Below are 9,386 nucleotides of genomic sequence, written 5' to 3' on the forward strand. Positions count from 1 at the left end.
AGTTACGAAAAACAATAACGAAGCTCAGAATTTACTAGAAACATTTAACAGAATCCACCAGGCAGTCACTTCCACAAGGGAAGAAAACTGCAGTGTTTTCTTTCTAGACGTTCTAGTGACCGAAAGAACTGACGGGTCGTAAAAATGAAATGTTTCACGTAAACCGACTTCTCAAAGCCAATATACAGATATTTGGAGTCTTGTCCCATTACAATATAAGAGAAGCTTAGTCAAATGATAGGCCCATAAAGCTAGAACGTTTTGCTCTGATTACAGACTTGAATAGGAACTAAGAAGTGTTCATGATTTACTACGTTCCTAGCGTAATATACGTCTGCAACTAAACCGAAATTGAAATCATCGAAGGTACCAAAAATGTCTATATCCCTGAAATAACAGTTAAAAAGTGACATAGTTATTCGATGTTTATGAATAACTTTAAAATGTGTATTCAATCCAGCAAGATTACCTCCTGCTTTTTTCAGCCAGCCAATAGCGAATTCATAAAATAAGGAAAAATTGCCCAGTTCCTCTGTCTGTGTGTATTTACCTCTTCAACTACTCTAATGGAGCTAGTTATATTGGGTGAACAACTAGCCAAATACATTCTCGTATTTGTGAACATCACCACTCATGGTTGACCACAAGACAAAAGAAATTAAGAAGTTGTATGTTGACTCATTTACTTGATACTGGTCATAATTTCGATAAAAATTCAACTGCTTACAACCAGGAAAAGAGAAAGGGTGAGAGTAAGCATCTTTGTCCAAGACAGGTCTGTACCTCAAACGAGTTTGTCACTTGCCCTTCATTTACAATTTTGCAGTTTAACCAATAATAGAAATTCCGTATGATATTGACTATCATCTCAGGCACGCCATAGTGTCGAAGAAGCTTCCATAGTGTTGTTCTGTCCACACTATCAAGTGCTTCCTCGTAATCAATGAAGTTGATGTAGAGTGATGAATTCCATTCAACTGATTGTTCCACAACGATCCATAGTGTTGCGATTTGGTCTGTACTCGATCGATCCTTTGGAATCCAGCCTGTTGGTCTCGAAGTTGGGCGTCCATGGAGTCTTTCATCCTGTTTAACAATACCCTGTTGAAGAGTTTTCTTGGTATTGAGACAAGAGTGATTCCCCTGTAATTATCACACTTACCGTGACCCCCTTTCTTTGGTATTTTGATCAGAAGTCCTTCTTTCCAGTCTGTTGGTACTTGTTCTTTATCCCAAATCTTGCTGAAGAGAATGTGGAGTATATTTGCAGTTACTGCTACATCTACTTTCAGTGCCTCTGCTGGAATGTTTTCTGGTCCTGCTGCTTTGCCGCTCTTGATTTGTCTGAAGGCCAATATCGATTAAGAGGTCCGTGGGTGCTACTTTGATTCTGGGTGGGTTTAATGAAGCTGGTCGATTCAAGAGTTCTTTGAAATGTTTCACCCACCTCTTTCGCTGTTCTTCGATGTTGGCGATTACTTTACCCTCCTTGCTTTTCACTGGTCGTTCTGGGACTGGCAGTAGCCCCAGAGAGGCTCCAGGCGGAGTTCTAGAAACGCATTAATCAATATAACTACGTAACAAATGTAGATGGTAAATACCGTATATCTAACAGTGAGAAATATCAAACAAATGATGACAGTTGTCAGTTGAAGTTATTAAGATACAATCTAGTTTCTAATTTTCAATGGGATATTATTAGAATGTGAGGACAGTCCACGGAAGAATTGAAGGAAGCCCTAAGAAGCTCAAAATGAGCACAAGATATACCATCCAATCATCTTTTTGAAGAATATTCAAGGATCCACACATGTAGCTTGGAAAAATGCTAATAACCCCCAGTTTTTGGATTTGAGAACTTTAATTACGATTTCGTCTTTACTAAAAATTATAAATACCTGACAGATTCGTACCATAGATGACACTGGAATACCATTCCTTTAACTTTTCTACTATCACTTCATTAACGACTTCGCAATGCTCTAGAGCTAGAGTGCTCAAGTTATACGCGATATATTAAGAACATAAGCTTCCAGATATAACATAAATGATAAGTAAATTCGTGGAAAATGTAACCATACACGGTGAAATATATTCAACTGCAAACAAAAACAGTGATCAGTTCATAAAACTGACAGAGTAATCTTTGAAATCACCAATATCATCATCATCATCATCATCATCATCATCATCATCATCATCATCATCATCATCATCATCATCATCATCATCATCATCATCATCATCATCATCATCATCATCATCATCATCATCATCATCATCATCATCATCATCATCATCATCATCATCATCATCATCATCATCATCATCATCATCATCATCATCATCATCATCATCATCATCATCATCATCATCATCATCATCATCATCATCATCATCATCATCATCATCATCATCATCATCATCATCATCATCATCATCATCATCATCATCATCATCATCATCATCATCATCATCATCATCATCATCATCATCATCATCATCATCATCATCATCATCATCATCATCATCATCATCATCATCATCATCATCATCATCATCATCATCATCATCATCATCATCATCATCATCATCATCATCATCATCATCATCATCATCATCATCATCATCATCATCATCATCATCATCATCATCATCATCATCATCATCATCATCATCATCATCATCATCATCATCATCATCATCATCATCATCATCATCATCATCATCATCATCATCATCATCATCATCATCATCATCATCATCATCATCATCATCATCATCATCATCATCATCATCATCATCATCATCATCATCATCATCATCATCATCATCATCATCATCATCATCATCATCATCATCATCATCATCATCATCATCATCATCATCATCATCATCATCATCATCATCATCATCATCATCATCATCATCATCATCATCATCATCATCATCATCATCATCATCATCATCATCATCATCATCATCATCATCATCATCATCATCATCATCATCATCATCATCATCATCATCATCATCATCATCATCATCATCATCATCATCATCATCATCATCATCATCATCATCATCATCATCATCATCATCATCATCATCATCATCATCATCATCATCATCATCATCATCATCATCATCATCATCATCATCATCATCATCATCATCATCATCATCATCATCATCATCATCATCATCATCATCATCATCATCATCATCATCATCATCATCATCATCATCATCATCATCATCATCATCATCATCATCATCATCATCATCATCATCATCATCATCATCATCATCATCATCATCATCATCATCATCATCATCATCATCATCATCATCATCATCATCATCATCATCATCATCATCATCATCATCATCATCATCATCATCATCATCATCATCATCATCATCATCATCATCATCATCATCATCATCATCATCATCATCATCATCATCATCATCATCATCATCATCATCATCATCATCATCATCATCATCATCATCATCATCATCATCATCATCATCATCATCATCATCATCATCATCATCATCATCATCATCATCATCATCATCATCATCATCATCATCATCATCATCATCATCATCATCATCATCATCATCATCATCATCATCATCATAATTATTGGCCCAGAACTCAGTTTCCCATGCTTGCTTGCCTGATAAACAAAATAGAGAACAACCCAACAACCAGATAGTATCTGATTATACGTTTCGAATCTATGAATACCTCTTATAATAATATAGGAGCGAAATCGTGACCACACGTTAATAGAGTTAATGAATTACAATATGGGCACAACTGTGCCATAAATGGAAGAGAACTGAGTGGTAGGTCCTTCATAAATTAATTTTGATATAGGAAAGACGAAACAAGATCTTACAAGTGGGGAATACAAAAATGTGACGGTTAAACTATTTAAGAATTGAACAACAAAAAATGTCAACAATAACTTCATGTAGGATCGTTCTGAAAGTTCTCTTTCGTTTTATATTTATCCCGATATAGCAGTTTCATTGTAACTCACGATCTGTTGATTACTCCCACTGAACTAATTATTCATTGTTGATTTATAAGTTGTTTTTATAAATATCTTCACATTTTCTATGGAAGTTTATAAGCTAGAGGATCAACATGTAGTGGTTTCATACTGACAAAAAGTACCAAAGGTAAATTCCAAAGCTTGTTTACCTCGTATTATAAATAGTCGATTAGCCCCAAACACGATAAATGCAAAGTACTGAATTTCATTAATAGGCATTTATCTGTATATTATCAACAGTCATTTTTGTAGCTATCCTTCCATTAATATTCTTGCTTTGTTCGTTTGTACTATTTAAACTTGGGTTTATTTAATTTGGTTATTTATTCTCTAAAGAATTGTCTTACACTGAGTCACGAAACTTCAGAAATTTAAGAACCCTATTTTTTTCTTACTCATAAGGGTATTACAAATATATTATTTTTATTAATAGCGATCTACTCAATCCTCAATTCATTTCACATGATCAAGTCAAACCATGGTATTGGCACCTATCCTCATTTCGTTCATTTATTTTAATAGTTTGGCTTTAATCTCCTTTCGATTTTACCCTATTCTCTCTTGTAACAGGTTTGTCGATTAGCTTACGAATTGATGCAGTCTAATCATTTAGAATTAGGTGATGCAAGTCAACAATTTCGTTCATTGGATGATATATATTACTTCGGTGGACAACAAGCCTCACCATATGAAGTATTAATATCAAGCAAAGAACATGGTTTGTCTCCTGGTGATTTAGTCCACTTCCATGGTAATCATTGGAATGGTTACGCAAAGGTTGAAAAATTGAATACTAATCGTAAAGTAATGGCACCAGCATTTAAATTCTCTCCAAGATTAATAACTGCTCCTATGATCGGTGCACATGGAAATCGGTCTGAATTTATTATTGATTATAAATAATTGTATTTTTCTAAATAGGAAGATTATTTCGTTCATGTTTTTCTTCTTTCCTTTGTACCACTAACTTACTGATTTATGGTTTTATATTTGAAAGACATCGAACCTCATTTTTTATTGTAGCATCGATGCTCTCAGCTAAAGACTTTACAGATCAAGTTGAAGTTGATCTACATATATATGGCAAGTATTGTGGAGCGTATGCTTTTCTGACTTCATTGTATACACGCAAATGTTTATACACATATCCTGTGGTCTTGATGTGATATATATTGACTGCACAATTGTATGATTGGTGTTTGTTTGTTGTTGTTTTTTTGTGTATCGTTTATTCCATGTGTTGTAGTGTAGTGTAGTGTGGTGTGTAATTTGTAAAATATGACATATCGAATGAATGAGTTATTGTTTGTTGCTTTAGATAGTGATGTGGAGTACCAACAACAGATAGCCTTTTATCTTTAGAAATATGCTTGAATGCAAATATCACCAAGTTCCACTGGTGGGATCCAAACAGTAATTATTTGACATTAAAAACGAAAAACATGTATTTGTAAAATGTCAGCGAATGAATTTAAAGTAATAGATCAAACGTTTCTCCTGGCAATCTGGTCCAATCCTTTCAAGGAATTATAATCAAGCATCAAATCTATCAAATAGAAATAGAAATAAGTACATAGTTCTCTGGTTAACTGTATGCTAAATAAGTCATCCAATCAACCTTAACAATGTTTATTTTAATGTGCAAGAGACATGTGGTGTGAAATGAAAAGTGTGTTAACCTAACAGATTGTGTGTATTCGTATGTGGTATGAGAAGAGATCTCATTCACTATATATTATTGCCTGTGATCGGTGAGTTTTTAAGAAACACATAAATATGATATAAATCAAAAATATGTCACAACATGCATAAAATGAAAATAAATAAACAAAATAAAAAATGAAGGACAAACAGATGACCATCAGGACTCAATAACTAAGTGGATAACGTGATGGCTTTTGAAGCGAACGGTACTGGGTTCGAGTTCTATAGTGAACATCAACTCTAGCTGACAAGTCCCAAATAAGATGGAAGATGCGTCCTAGATTCCACTATCCATCTTTGCTTAGAGTTAAGACAATCCGCACATGTGCCAGTAAGAGACTGATGAATTGCTGTCCTAAACAACAATGGGAAGATACAAGCAAACAACATCAAGTGAATTTGAAGGAATAAATGTTTGTGTCATTTTTATTTTTCTAGTTAATTGTTTAATATAAGACAACTGACTAGAACAGTTTGTATTTGTTGTTATTCAGAAAATGAATGGTGTATTAAATGAAATAGGGCGTTCAGGTTTACTTATCAGTTATTATTTTCCATGGAATAGCCAATTGTATTCCATCTCTCCTATTAGTACTATTTGGATTTGCCCATATATGTAGGGCTTCGACTATTAGTCTTTCTTTGTAAGAATTAAAACCTTTTCGAAGGATTGTGTCATTGAAATCAACTGTATGACCCTATTCTATTGAGTGTAATGCTATCACTAATTTGTTTACAAGTGTTCTTTTTTAAAATCATCTGATGATTTGGGAATGCGCTTTTAGCATAGCTTGTGTTCCTTCTACCTGGACAGGTTAATTCTAAATATAAGTCTTTTCTTTCATAGATATTCTTGGATGTAATTTAGGTCCATCGTATACAAACATGAACCATATCATACAATAAACAAAGCTGATTGCACCTTCTATGTTATAAGAAAGTTTAAGAATAGACAAACATGAATGTTTAAAAGCACCAGTTTGTTGCTAGATCAACTGATCAAATAAATTTATATTTGATGTCGGATATTCGAAGGAGTCAGTCAGCTACAACGTAGGACTAGGCACATATATGCATTGGTCCAAGTTGCCATACCTCATTAACACAACAAGATGGACACCGGATTCATAGAAGTATTTAATTCAGAGGTGGTAATATATAAAAGAAAGATTGCAATAAGGATATAGTACGGGAAGAAAGATATGAAGCGATTTTAATCTCTCAGTTTAAGGGAAGACAGAGAGTGTATACACCGACGCCATTGTGATAGATTCTGAGCCATATCACACAGTCTCCAATCATTGATTATGATAGTCACGCGGACCCCAACCATGTAGTCTGCATCTCCCGACATGGCCCAGACTAGAAGTTAATGACTTCAAGCACTGATCCCACGTTTTGATTTAGCCCCTCTAACTTTCTTCCATCCATCCCCAACACTAGTCAGCATTGCGCGTCATGGTAATCAGTGTTCAGCCATACGCAACACGTGGCCCAACCATCTCAGACGATGAAGATTCGCAACCTAATCAACTGATTTGCCACCATTCCCTAATACCCTGCGTCTAACCTCACTATAACTTACCTGGTGATCCCAGGAGATGCGAGCAATATTTCAAGGACATCTGTGGTCAAATACTAGTAGCTTACGAGTATCTTCTACTCTTAATGGACATGTTTCGCTGCCGTAAATTAAAACAGAGCGAACTTCCGCGCAGTATACTCGTCCTTTTATTGATAGACGGATATCTCGCCTTCGCCATAGGTGACGTAAGTTGGCAAAAGCCAAATGGGCTTTTCGAATCCGTGCTGAGATTTCGTCAGACACCAACTCATTAGGGTTGATCAAACTTACAAGATAAGTGAAGTTGTTAATACGTTCGACTACTTCACTCCCTATCCTTAGTTCATGTGTTGACGCAGACCAGTTGTGAAGCAGCAGCTTGCATTTAGAGGGAGAGAAGTGCATTCCAAACATTTTGGCATTGTTGCTCAGTGCTAATAAAATACTCAGTATTTAATCAGCGACTTTATCTGCGTATTCTAAGTCGGTAAGTAGACCTCCTGGTAGGAGATCAATGTCTTAAAATTCTGTCGACGAGCGTTATTTCCAGCAGTAGTTCTATGATGAAGTTCAACAAAAATGGAGAAAGTGGACAGCCTTGCTGGACACCACTTGAGGTTCGCCATAAGCTCTGACTCGACTAGTAGTGTTCGAGTAAAGAGCCTTCACAAGGTTTATGTACTTCTGAGGTACGCCTTTCAATGACAGACAGTGTCACAGAATCTCGCGGTCTGTGGAGTCAAATGCTGCCTTTAAGTCAAGAAAAACCACCATTGTCGGATACCGATAAGTATGCCTGTGTTCTAGAACCTGACGAATGGTGAATATGTGGTCGATGCACCCACGACCCAGACTCCGTGTGTCTTAATTCTCGTCAACTAAGTGTATGTCTACAAGTTTAAGTGACTTGGAATCGCTTGCAACGTAATCCGTAGAAGTCGATCGGCATTAAAAACTGGACGAGCACAACATTGGTTACTACTCAGTAGTTATCAATTTAGATATCTCGGTTCTCTATGATTTCAGTCACGTAGTATCCTACCGAGTGTTTGTGGAAAGTTTATATGTGGTGAGATAAGCGGACAATCCTATCGATTATTATTTGAGGTAGACAGTTCTGGTGACAGGTCGCCGTAATCTTAAGCTTGACTAGTGTCTTAGTAGATAGCCTTCATTAGGTTTACATTCTATTTCAATATAAAACAGCTGCAATTCTTATTACTAACAAAATGTATCAGTTATCTATGGCTCCAGGGATCGTAGGTCATTTCAATACATACTCATTGGCTAAAATGCTACTATGCATGTTCCTACCTGTACAGTATTGATTGAAGTAGAAGTACAAAATGTAGATTGGTAATTCACAACAGAAGAGAAACGTGATACTCTCAAGTTCCTTAAAACCACTTACTGCCGATATAAATTATTATATGTATTTAAGTAGTAATGACTCCAGTGCAGAACAGATATATATTTGAATACGTACATTTCGCACAATCGTTGATCGGTACAGACAGTCAGAGAAACGCAGAGAAGGAAAAGGAGAGGTGTGTGAGTCAGTTCGATCTAACCAATTGTGAATCGATATTTATAATCAAAATAAAAATAAGCTAAAGACATACTGAGTAAGATTAGAAATGCGCACACATACGTTCATATAAAAGTAAGGTTGATACGCGAATAATTAACAAGGTCAAAATGTGACTCAATTTGCCTGTTCGGAAGTTAGAATAAGCTGTGTGGGCTTGATACAGCAACCGAACTGGAATATGAAGACCTCGACATCTGAGGGAAAGCATGGAATACAATGGACAGATCGGAATCAATTAGAAGATTTGGACTTGTAGATGAACCGGTCTTTCTATCCCATATACATCAAAAAATGCAGGTCAAGACAGACTGTAGCAGCAGCCTCTGCATCAATAGGCCTCAACATACACAAAGGAAATCGCGACATCCTCAAATACAACACGAAGAATACCAACCCAATCACAGTTGTTGGAGAAGCTGTGGAAGGTTTCACGTATCTGGGTAGCATCATC

This window comes from Schistosoma haematobium, chromosome 2, assembly GCF_000699445.3.
Source record: "Schistosoma haematobium chromosome 2, whole genome shotgun sequence".
Taxonomy (NCBI): Eukaryota; Metazoa; Platyhelminthes; class Trematoda; order Strigeidida; family Schistosomatidae; genus Schistosoma; species Schistosoma haematobium.